Source organism: Phascolarctos cinereus, unplaced genomic scaffold (assembly GCF_003287225.1).
Source record: "Phascolarctos cinereus isolate Bilbo 61053 unplaced genomic scaffold, phaCin_HiC Scaffold_3;HRSCAF=262, whole genome shotgun sequence".
Lineage (NCBI taxonomy): Eukaryota > Metazoa > Chordata > Mammalia > Diprotodontia > Phascolarctidae > Phascolarctos > Phascolarctos cinereus.
The window spans coordinates 215,095,427-215,108,510 of record NW_027555736.1 but is presented as its reverse complement, the minus strand read 5'-3'; positions in this window follow the sequence as shown (position 1 = coordinate 215,108,510).

The window sequence follows — 13,084 nt, the reverse complement described above, 5'->3', positions numbered from 1 at the left end:
AAACATAGAGCCAGAGAAAGTAAAACTTCAACCTTTATTATTTCTCTAAATTTAGCTTTATTTCACATTAGTCCTCTTAAAGCATTCTTTGCTCAGCTGGAGGTAATAAGGTGGAATAGTGGATAGAGTGCTGGACCTGGTGCTAAGAAACTTGAGTTCAAATCCTGCCTCAGAAACTTATTAGCTATGTGAACTTAGGAAAGTCATTTAACTGTTATCTGCCTTAGTTTCCTCATCTGTAATAATACCTGAGTCCCAGGATTGTTGTGAGAACAAAATTAGCAAACTCATGTAAAGTGCTTTGCAAACCTTGAAGTGCTACATAAATGATCCTATTATTACTGTTGGCCAAGATGTGATACTAGTTATTCAGTCGTTCAATAGCGTCTGACTCTTTGTGACCTTCTGTGCCATATCACAACAGGCCCTTTTGTCTTCCCTTAGCATTTTAATACTGTCCTTGGTGTTTTCTTGGCAAAGACACTGGAGTAGTTTGTCATTTCCTTCTCCAGTAGATCACTTTTTGTCAGAACTATCTCCTATGATTTGTCTGTTTATGATAACTCTCCATGGCACAGCTTATAGTTTCATTTAGTTACAAAAGTCCTTTTGCTATGACAAGGTAGTGATCTAGAAGAGGATTCCATCTCCTATCTCTATGCATTTGTAAAAGACAAGCTCAGGACCATCCACCTGCATCTATTCATCTTTGAGAATCATTATCTTCTTTCAAAATTCAGTTTAAGCATTACTTCACCCTTGAAAACGAATTTAATTCTTCCAATTAGGTCATTCTCTCTCCTTAAATTAACACATTACTTATCCAGAGATATACTGTATCCCTCAATAGATGATGTATATACTCTTTGAGGTCAAAGTGTCTTTAATTTTCCTTTTTTTCTATTTATTTTCCTTTTTTTTTTTACTACCAGAATCTAGTACAGTGTCATGAATGTCTAAGACACCTAATAAAAGTCTGTTGACTAATTGCTATAGCTAGCATTTCTAAGACAATATTGATAATAGTGGTGATAACGCTTCACCCCTGATTTTACCGAGAAGACTTAAGGTTTATCTCCATTACAGATAATACTTGCTCTTATTTTTTAAATAGATATTGCTTATCATTTTAAAAAGTCTCCCTTGATTCCTACTCTTTTTAATGTTTTAAATAAGAATGGTTATGTATTTTGTTAAAATATTTTTCTATATTTATTGAAATAATATGATTTTTTTGTTTTTATTATTGATATTGGGATTATTTGTTCCTTAACTGTTTTTTTAATTCATTTGTAAATCCATCTGCTCCTGGGGATGCCTTTTTCAATTTATTTTTCTAAGACAGAGTTAAGTTTATCTAGCTCTGAGAGTGAAAAGTTGAGGTCCACCTGCCTATTGTAGCTTTACTGTCTATTTCCTACCATAAATTATTTAACTTTTCCTTTAAGAATTTGAATGCTATGCCATTTTGTGCATATATGTTTAGTACTGATATTAATTCATTGTCTATGATATCTCTTAGCAAGATGTAGTTGCCTCCCTACTTATCTCTTTAAATAAGGTCTATTTTTTTTTGCTTTAGTTTTGTCTGAAATCATGATTGTCATCTCTGCCTTTTTACTTCAGCTAAAGCCTAATAGATTTTGCTACAGATAAATATATTAACTTTGTGTGTTTTTATTTCAAGCGTGTTTCTTCTAAATAGCATATGGTGGCATTTTGGTTTCTAAACTGGTATTTGCTTCCATTTTATGAGTGAATTAATCCCATTCACATTCAGTTATGCAAGTTAACTGTACACTTCCTTCCAACCTATTTTCTTCTGTTTATCCTTCTCTCTCTCTCTCTCTCTCTCTCTCTCTCTCTCTCTCTCTCTCTCTCTGTCTCTCTGTCCCTCTCTCTCTGTCTCTCTCTCTCCCTCTCTCTCTCTCTTTCTCCTCCTTAAAAATCTGTTTTGCTTCTGACCACTGCCATCCTTTATCCATCCTCCCTTTTATCACTCTACCTTTCTCTCCTCCCCTTTCCTTATTTCTACCCTGTTGAGTAAAATAGATTTCTATACACATTTATCTGTTTAGATCTTAGAAATTTCCATCTAAGAATCAATTTCAATGAGAATGAATTTCAAGCATTACTCATTTCAGTCCCCACCATTTTCCCTTCCACGGTAAAAGTTCTTCCTTCCATGTCTCCTTTTATATGAGACAATTTTCTTTATTTTTTCTCTTCTTTCCCCTTTTTCCAGTGCATCCCCTCTTTCTCACATAATCATTTTTTTGAGATCTTCCCAACATAATCTAGTCACTCTTATGCCCTTTTATATAAAGTCCTTTTAACTGTCGTAATAATGATAGAATTCTTAGCAGTCATGTGTATCATCTTCCCATATAGGAATGTAAATAGTTTAATCTTATTGTTCAGTTCAGTTACTTGTTCAGTTACTATCTGAGGTTTTCTTGGCTAAGATACTGGAGTTGTTTGCCATTTTTCTTCTCCAGGTCATTTTACAGATAAGGAAACTGAGGCAAACAGGGTTAAGTGACTGGCCAAGGGTCACACAGTTAGTAAGTATCTAAGGCCAGATCTGAACTCATGTCTTCCTGACTTGAGTCCAAGCACTCTCTCAGCTGGGCCACATAGCTTCCCTTTAACTTTATTGAGTCTCTTATAATTCCTCTTTTATTTTTACTTTTTGATGCGTCTCTTGAGTCTCATATGTGAAAGTGAAATTTTATATTTAATTCTGGTCTTTTTATCAGGAGTGCTTGAAAGTCCTATATTTGATGAAATATACATTTCCCCCCGAAAGAGTATACTCAGTTTTGATGGGTAGGTGATTTTTGGTTGTAATCCTAGTTCCTTTGCCTTCTGGAATGTCACATTCCAAGTCCTCTACTCCTTTAATGTGGTAGCTGCTAATTCTTGTATGGTCCTGGTTATGGCTACATGGTATGTCAGTCATTTCTTTCTGGCTACTTGAAGTACTTTCTCCTTGACCTGAGAGTTCTGGAATTTGGCTATAGTATTTCTGGCAGTTTTCATTTTGGGATTTCCTTCAGGTGTTACTTGGTTTATTCTTTCAATTTCTGTTTTGCTTTCTGGTTCTAGTATATGGGGACAGTTTTCCTTGATAACTTCTTGAAATAGAATTTTTAGGCTTTTTCTTTGATCATGGCTTTCAGGTAGTCCAATAAGCCTTCTCTGGCCCTTTACAGCTTTAATTCATTTATTATCTATGTAAGAAAACTAGGGGATATATACAAGTCCCACGTTGATAGTCAATGGAGAAGCTGGGGTTCAAACCCAGGATCTCTACTATGCTATTATGGCATTGCAGTTCTGTCACTAAATAGCTGTGTGATTTGAGTAAATGAATTCCCTTCCTCTGGATTTATAAGATCTATTTTTTTTAAATGATAGAGTAAGACCAAATGATCCCTAACCTCTTTTCCTTCTCTGAATCCTAAATTACCTAGTTTGTGCTAGCTGATCTAATTGGTAAAAATATGCTGAGAATATGGTCAAGGACATAGATTTGATCTTGATATGTCAATTTACATGAGATGTGGTGGGGAGATATTGTGAGAATATGTTGTGCTGTATGAATTTTTGGTTTTCTTAAGTAGATGATTCTCTGATGTCTATTAAGCTTTATACTATTACTTGGGACCCAGTTTTTAACTTTTAGTTTTCATGCACTTTTCCTTTGCTGTGGAAACTTACTAGCTGGCTTGCTGAAACCTCCCATACCTTGACCTTCCCTGACTCTATACTCTAAGAGGAGACCATCACTGTAGTAAATCCAGGACTGCCCAGATGACCCTGAAGCTAGGACATTGGATGATTCTTCACTACCCTGCATCTCTAAAGAAGGCCTATAGTCACTCCAGTGTTGTAGGGGAAATGCCTCAATCTTGCTTCAAGGTAAAGAAGAAATGTCAAACTCTACCTTGCCTTGAAGTGAAAAGAAATGTTCAAATATCATCCAGATGGCCAAAGGGAGACAAATGAACTACAAAGAAGCTCCCTCCATGCCCCCCACCACTGAAACCTTCAACCAGCAGAATCATCATTGACAGTCTATGGACTGTTTGAGTGTCTCCCACTCTGTGCCGATGCCCAGACAACTTCTTCCTTGCCTAATACAGTGAAGAGCGACAATATGTCCAGCTGGGGCAATGGGCACCTTCTTTTAGTTCATGACCACTGTAAAGAGCCATGACTAAGTTCTCTGACCATACTCCCACAAATTGTGAAGGACAGACATTCGTATTGCTACATCCCATCCTTCCTGGAGAGAGCAAGAGTCAGGTAACTATGTGCTTCAGTGATAGGTATCTTGCAACCCTAACTCATGAACTATTGTTCTGAACAGGGATCACTCAGGCAGGCAGCTGCCCTATATCCTAATGAGCATGGTGTTTTATACAGGATTCAGATGCAGGAGTTTGGCTGGAGACCTTAAGGTTTAATAGGAGGGTCTTTCCCATTTCATTAGAGCCATAAATTCCTGACCAAGGCTAGAAATGGTGTGTGATAAAGACCATGGCTTGAATGAAAAGCCTGAGGGTCTCAACCCCATGCTTCTTCTCCCTTAGGCCTATGAGTGCAGACTAAAGTTGCGTTTTGGGAGCAAGAATTCCTGTCCTCACCAAAGGGAGGGACTAATCCATGTGAGCCAGTGACAGAGACCCCTCATTCTCTGCCCTAGTCAAGGCAAGGCCAGGGCCCACCATGAAATGTAAGTGACAACACTGGTGGTATGACCACAAGTAAAAAAGCCGTAGAATTCTTAGATCAGAGTTGGCATATTCAAGTCATTCATGTCTAAAAGTTGAAATGGACATATTCTAGTCAGAGGCTTCCTAAATTCAAGGTGAAAGAGGTGTAAGGGTGGGGATGGCAGGGAGACGCACAGACCAGAGTCATAACTAGTAATATTTATACTTTGAACAAGCAATAAAAAATGGGCCTTAGACAAATTGCGGGAAATATGCCTATAAATCACCTTTGATCATTCTTCTGGTTCATCCATCTGATCTAGGCTAATGAATTTAAAAGCACAAGAGGGATCTGTGTATACCTTCACTGCTAAAATGGACTAACTTTGCTGCTTAGAAGGTGGAAAAGTTTAAGCCAGTCATGGAAACTCATCTGCTACTAATCTGTTATTAATAATCCTCATTAACAAATAAAATTTTTTTAAAAAAAGATTTAATGTCTTATCACATTCTTCTCCACACATTTTGCTTCTCAAGTTATAGGGGAGAAGAAACCAGGGTCAATAGGTCTACTTATTGCTGTATTTCTGGAAGTTCTTTTGATCTGTTTAGCTCTGAATAATCACAACTAGATTACTATTCTGGATGAATCAGTCATAATGTGCGTGTGGTTTGGGGACAAAACACAAAACAACAAAAACAAATAAAAAGAAACCCTTTAAGAATTTCACTGTTTCTAGATTCTGCCCATGTTTTAATGAGAAGAAAAAATTTTGAAGGTTATGGTTAGCTTATGATGCTTTCCCCATCCAATTCTTCTTACACCTGGACATGTTTATTAATGATAAAATGGTCTTCAAAATTCTTTTATTGGGCTTAGACTTAGTGGCAACTAAGTTTTGCTCTCTTCAAAAATTAATCTTTTGTACTATCATTGATTCCCTGAGGAGGTATAAGCACCAGGCTAACCTTTCTCATTTTATTAATTCCTATACCTCCACCCTGCCCCCAAGTAAGGATGTACCATAAAGTTAGTTGTAAATGTTACCTGTTCTTTCAACTCTTCTTTGATAATGTAGCATTTCATGAGGGTCACAGGGCTTGCCTGAAATGAGATACATTTGTGTTGAAAGTCCCTGCTATATTTCTGTTTATAGACCATAAATCCATAAAGGAGATCATGGTTATTAGCTACAGAGCTGCTTGCAGAATTAAAGGAGAGTGGGGGATGGGGATAGCCTGTTTTTACTAATCATCATTATTCTATAAAAATGTCAACCTCTCCCCTCACTTCTAATCCCATATGCACTTTATCACAATCTTCTGCCTTTCATCAAATGAGGCCTATGTTCCGTTGTCCTTTTGCCCGACAGCGAATCAGCCAAGGTCAGGGATAAGTTGTAATGGGGGCAGGAAGACAGAGAGAAGTCTGCAATGGATCTTTTCACCTTCCACCCTCCTGAACTGGCACTCAGAATGAGAGAATGCATTTTTCAAAGGAATATTTTTATGAGAACAGAATCATCAGAGAGGTGTTTCTTTTCTTATTAGAAAAATACTCCATTAGTTCTACATTTTGCACCCACCCCAAACACATAGACTCTCTGGGAGTGGCTCATACTCTTGTTCTGTTATGAAAGCAGGGACAAGGCCAGAGGAGATGCCTCCTTTTGAGATGTAGGAAGGAACTAAGGAATTCAGCTTGAAACAATCTTGGAAAAACCTCATAAGGTCAGACAGAGCCCTGCTTTTAAAATACTCTTAGGACAGTTTCAAAACCATGTACTGAAACAAGATGTAGGGAAGGAATTTTGGAGTTAGCTTCTGCACTTTCTCCAAAACTCAGAAAGGTCTTAGCCATCTTCCTGGTCAGTCTCATTCCTGTTTTGGAATCTAATAGCATTTCACAAAAGAGCATAGATGGGCTTTCTGCGGGGTTTCCAATTACAGTCCAGGCAAATTTAAACATACATGTACATACACATTCATACACACACACACACACACATACATCATTTCTTAATTAAATTCTACTCAGCAAACATTTACTAGGTGTCCACTGTTTGCAAAGAACCATGACAGATATGAAATAAAGACAAAATAGATTCTGTCATTGTGGAATTTGTACAAAAATAAAACACATACTTAAGTAAATTGACAATTGGCTAATAAGCATTTATTAAGCACCTAGGATATCCTTTGCATTGAAGAAATAAGGAAAAGGAAAAGCACAAATTCTGATCTCCAGAAGCTCAGATTCTAATAGATACATTAGACTAAAAAAAAAAAAACAAGGTACGTGGAGTGGGAGAGAAAAAATGGTACATACTGAGGGATTAAAGAAAGGGTTAAAGAGAAAGTGGTATTTGATTTCCACTTCAAGAGATGAGTAGGAAATGAACAAAGAAGAATGAAAGAAATATGCCAAGCTCAGACAACTGTAGGGGAAAATATTTGGAAGCTGGAAAGGAAAGTATGTGTCAGGGACAGAGTTGTTCATTTTGGCTAGAACATAGAGGTCTTGGATGGGAGGAACACGAGACAAGGTTGGAAAGGAAGCATGGTTCTAAATTATGAAGATCCATTGCATCTCAATCAAGGAATTTGAATTTTATCTATAAACAATAGGAAGCCACTGAGGATTTTTAAGTAGAGTCACACTCAAATCTATGCAAAAGAACAACTATTCTGACAGCAGTTTGAAGGATGGTTGCAAGACATAGAGAGTGAAAATAGTATGATCTATATTAAGAGGGTGCTTTTTTTGTAATAGTAGAGATAGGTGGAATAGGAGTAGGGATAGAGCTAGAAACATCATTTCATACTATTGGGAATTCCCAGGTGAGGAAATACCCTCTACCAATTCTGGTAATACCTTTTCTACAAATTAAAATCTTTGAGAGTTGCCTAGCACATTGTGAAGTTAAGCGAGTTGCCCAGGGCCTTAACTAAAAAGGGCAGTTTTGACATTTCAGTGTTTGTGGGCACTTGTCTCTATGTATTTCAGAATTTCCTGAGAACCAATTCAGACCTGACCATCATTGCTTTCATAACATTTCCCATTTAATGTTTGGAAACTAAATAAATCATACACAGGAGGCGGTAAGGGAGGGGAAGAAACTGATTTTATTGAAGCAATAAGAATATTAGCAGCCTGCATTTATCTTGAAACTATAAAAATAGTATATAACATACATATATACATATATAAATGACAAATTTCTTTTGCATATACAGTGTTCTAAAAACAGACCTATTTTTTTCAAGTTAGAAAGATTTTTTTTTCTAATTTCTAGAGCTGCATATTTTAATTTCAGTGAGGAATTCCAATGGTGAAGATTGGTCACTATATAATCTCAGAGATTTACTTAGGGGCCACTGAGAAGCATGTGACTTGTCCACTGTTACAAATTTAGTATTTCTCAGATGCAACGCTTGAACATAGGTTTTCCAGACTTCAAAGATGACATTTGACTTTCTATCCCCTATGCCATGTGGTCTCTCAAGCAATTTAATTATTTACTATGTATTTAATCCACATTGCTTCAAAATTTAGTTCATTGAGACTGGAAATAATCAAGCAGGATTATAGGTAGGAGAGGCAAAATTATACTTATATTCTTACCTTGGGTCTCAAGAGCTATGAACATATTCTAGATACTACTAAGGTTCAGAAAAATCATAGAATTGGAACTAGAGGTAACACCAGAGGTCTTTAAGTCCTCATCTTATAAAGAAACTGAGAAGTTAATTGCCCAAGATCACACAAGTAATAAGAAGCAGAACTATGATTCCAATCCAGGTCCTAAGATTTGGAATTTATCAGCAACAATCATTTGTCACTTCCCTTCTCTAATTCTGAGTGGTGATGTGAAACCAGCTGATATATTTGTAAAAGGATCACTTAATTCGGTCCACGTAAGCAGCTCATTTTCATAATCAGGGTCCATAAATATGCTTTACCCTCAACTTTAAGGGTAAGTCCTTTGTGCAGCCCGGATTGTTCAGAATTTTTTGCCTACAGCATCCAAATGGGCTATCAAACCAAATATTAAAATATCTGTAGGCTTCAGATAGATTCTCACTGCTTTTTAATATATTATTCAACTGTTGTTCAACTCTGTCAGTGTCTTCTCCCAGGCACATACTCTCCAGGGAATAACTGATATTCTTTCTTTTTGTTATTTGAGTAAACTGTTACTTACCACAAGAAACTGATGTGACCTAGGTGGAATTTGAATTGCATATCTCTGGAGAAATATCCTAGCACCTTCTAGCCTTGCTTTTGAAGTGAGCTTCTGATTTAGGAACCTTTATTTGTATCTTTCAAATCCTCTTGGGTTATATTAATTGGATACTTCAAAAATGCATGCATGTACTATTTTTTTTTTTTGTAGCACTTATGAGATTCAAACTAATTCCTAAGGGGGTTGCTGACAGATTAGATTCTTAAATCAGAAACCTTCTTTCTTCATGTCCTTTGTTCTTTATTTTTTTGTTTTAGGATTGGAGACTAAAATGAATTAAATTTAATTGGTGATTAATTTACTGACTGCAATGTGAACGGTGGCATTCCAAGACAGGATTCTATCCCAGACTTCTGGGGATAATTCTTATTTAGACCCTCAGTGCCTGGTTGTCTGCAGGGTCAGAGTTATTGCTAGGTGAAGCATGCAAGCAACCCATGTGTCAGGATTTCAAGGGAGCTGACTATAGCCCTCTGCCCTCCCAAATATCTGACCCTGATGTTTGAAATTCTTTTAATATCAGAGCAATCATTTCATTACAATAATAGAGAAAAGGCCTAAAAATACAACTATCTTTTACCTCACCAGATGGAATACATTGATTTAAATTCATGCTGAGTTTTAAATGATTGGCAGTAGATTTTTGAAGATAAAGTTTTGATTGAAGGGGAGACAGCAGGAAAAGAGGTTTAGAAATATAAAAGGGAAATTCTTATTAAGGGAAAAATTAAGAAGAAAGCATAAGTTAGGGGCATCAAAAATAAAAGTTTCATCACTTTGGTTTTGCTTTCTAGTGGGTATTTTTGCAGAACTACATTAAGGAATAATTCTAGGACACCCACTCTCCTTTTACTTCTCACCAATACTACTTTAATAGACTACAAATTGTTCTGATGTGTCAAGCGTCTCCCAAATCCAATCTATTCTCCACAAACTGTTAACATGATTTTACTATAGAATAGGTCTGATAATGCCACTACCCAACTCAAAAACTCCAATGACTCCCTATTGCCTTTAGAATCAAATATAGACTTCTCTATTTGGCTTTTAAAGCACTTCATAACATGGCCCCAGAAAAGCTCTCCAACCTTATAGATTTCTTTTCTTTCAGTACTTTTCAGTAAACCAAGACTGGCCTTTTGCTGTTTCACAATATGACATTCTATTTCTCACTCCTATACATTTTCATGGGCTGTCCTCTTAACCTAAACATGTACTCTGTCTACATCTCTGGTCTTTAGAATTCCATGATTCAAAAGTCAGTGAAAACTTCACCTTCTATTTTAAGCATTTTCCAGTTTCTACAGATTCTAGTCTCCTTTCATCAACCAATTACCTTGGATTTATTTGTATATATTATGCCTGAGGCAGGGCGTTATAGTGGAATTTTTATTGGCACAAAAAACATGGTAGGCTCTGTCCAACTTTTAAATATAAAATTATCTAATTCCATAGTTTTACATACATAACTACATATGTGTGTATATGTGTATGGTGCACATGGATAGACACATAGTGCGAGGCATCATGGTAGTTGACTGAAGGCAGACCACTAGGTCAGGAAGACTTGGGTTCATATCTTGACTCTGACACGTAGTAACCCCAAGTAAATTGATTAAGGTGTCAGTGATCTAAACAACTCTCTAGGAGTATAAGCTGCAGAGATAGTGCTGACTTGACTAGTGTACGGTCAGTTTCATCACAAATGTACGTATGCGTGTACATATAAAACACATGCACACACACACGTGTGTTTAGATTATACATATACTCCTGTAGATAAAAACACATTGCTATGCATATATGCATATATGTATGCATATGCACATGTATACCCACATAATATATTCACACATGTATGCATATTTATATGGATCTATGTGTAGATATATATTGCATATGTATACATGTATGCATAGATGTAGTTATTATGTACATGTTCTCTCCATTGATAGAATACATGCTGCTTGTCAGTAGAGGCTATTTTTTATTATTATTATTTAAATCACTAGGACCTACCTAGGATATAATGTCTGATCTATACTAGAAGTCAATAAACATTGTTTAATTGGTTGAATGAATTTCAACTCCCATACCACAAAAACCACCAAAAGGAAGAGGGAAATGTGACTGAATTTCCCTTACTTCACCCTCACTAGCAAGATTGTATAGGAATGTCTATTGCTCCAACAAAGAGAAATGTCAGCAACTTCTCTATCACTATTAAATGACAGTGGAGTCATTTGTTCTCCATGTATTTTTTTTTAACCTGGCATGTAGATCAGCTTCTTTTGCGGCTCACTGTGATATGGAGATGCTGCTTCATTCTATTATTATTAGTAGTAGTAGTATTAGTATTAGTATTAGTATTAGTATTAGTATTTTTTAGACCTTCTGTTGATTCTGTTTACCTTTATATTGCAGCCATTACTTTAGGAAACACCCCATGGAATATTCCACTAAAATGACAAAAGACAAAAACACCCCCTCCCAAAAAAAGAAAACAAAAACACCATATTGATTGGATGATTATACCTGACAACATATTCGATACTCTCCATTAATGGCTCTCCACTTATGTGTTATGAGGATGAAAAGTTTCATTATTTATTCATTATTGTTTCCTCCCCGCTTGCTCAGAGAATGACTTCTTAGAGTTTGCATTGCTGTAACATTGTATGTGTTATTATTTTGACTATCCTTATTTCTTATTTGGTTCTACACAATAGCATTCCAATAAATCTTTTGCCACAGTTAGCTGTTCTTGTTTTCAGACATTTCTTCGGCTGATAAGAACTCTCTTTGTTTCCAGCTCTTTGCTATAACAACGACAATGACAACAACTACAACGACAATAACAACAAAAAACAATAAAAGCTGTTATTATTATTTTGATACATTGAACCTTTTTGGGGTTTTTGCTTGCTTTTGGTTTTTACTTCTTTGAAGTATAAGTCCTGTATTGGATTGCTCATGTGGAATGTTGCTCACTTTTTTCACCTAATTCTAAATTGATATGCCAATTGGTTGGACCAATTTAGACTACTGCCCCATGTGCATTGATGTCCCTGTGTTTTCATATTCCCGTCCATATTGACAGGTCCCATTTATTGTCTTCCTTATCAAATTACAAAATATGAGATAAAATTTCAGGGTTATTTCCTTTTTCATTTTTATTTCTCTTAATATTATGGATTTAGAGAATGTTTAGAAATGATCGTTTATAGTATGAAGGCATTCATTGAGGGAAAATGTGCATATCTTTTTAGCCATTAATCATAATTATTAATCCAATCAATCCCTTATCCCTACTATTAGAATTTGTGACAATTCCCAATATATCTAGAAGTCAGACTTTTATCATTTGTATTTGATACAATTATTTTCCAACTCTACACTTTCTCTTCTTATTGTGTCATCACCTGTCTGGATTCATTCCCAGATTCATTCTGCTGCAATCACTAGCAGATCAGGTCCCCAGAAGGTGGCTGTTGACTTCTCCTCTGTGAGATCCAAAGATAATTGTAAGAGATAATGTTTTCTAGTACTGCCATGAAAGAGCAAGCAGGAGCATCTGGCAGGCTATAACTTTGATGACTTTTGATTTATAATATATTTTGAGGTCTAATGATATTATGACCCCTTCCTCTGTATTTATAGTCATTATTTTCTTTCATATTCTAGACATTTTAATCTTCTAAATGGAATTTCTTATTGTTTTGTCTATATCTATAAAGAATCCCCCCTTGTATTCTGAACTAAACATATATTAATTTAGGATATTCAAAAATATATTGGGAAGTCTCAAGTATGAGCAGCAAATATGTTTTCCTTTATTAAATAAAATTATATTTTTTAATAACCCAAATTCCACGTTTTTGCTGTCTTCTATTCTTCAATTGAAAAAGAAAGACCCCTATCACAAACACATAGTCAAGCAAAACAAATTACATATTAGCATACACACATGTGTATATGTACACACAAGTATATTATAAATCAAAAGTCATCAAAATTATAGCACGTCAGATGCTCCTTCATGTTCTTCTGTGACGGTATTAGAAAATATTATCTCTACAATTACCCTTGAAACTCACAAAGGAGAAGTCAACAGCC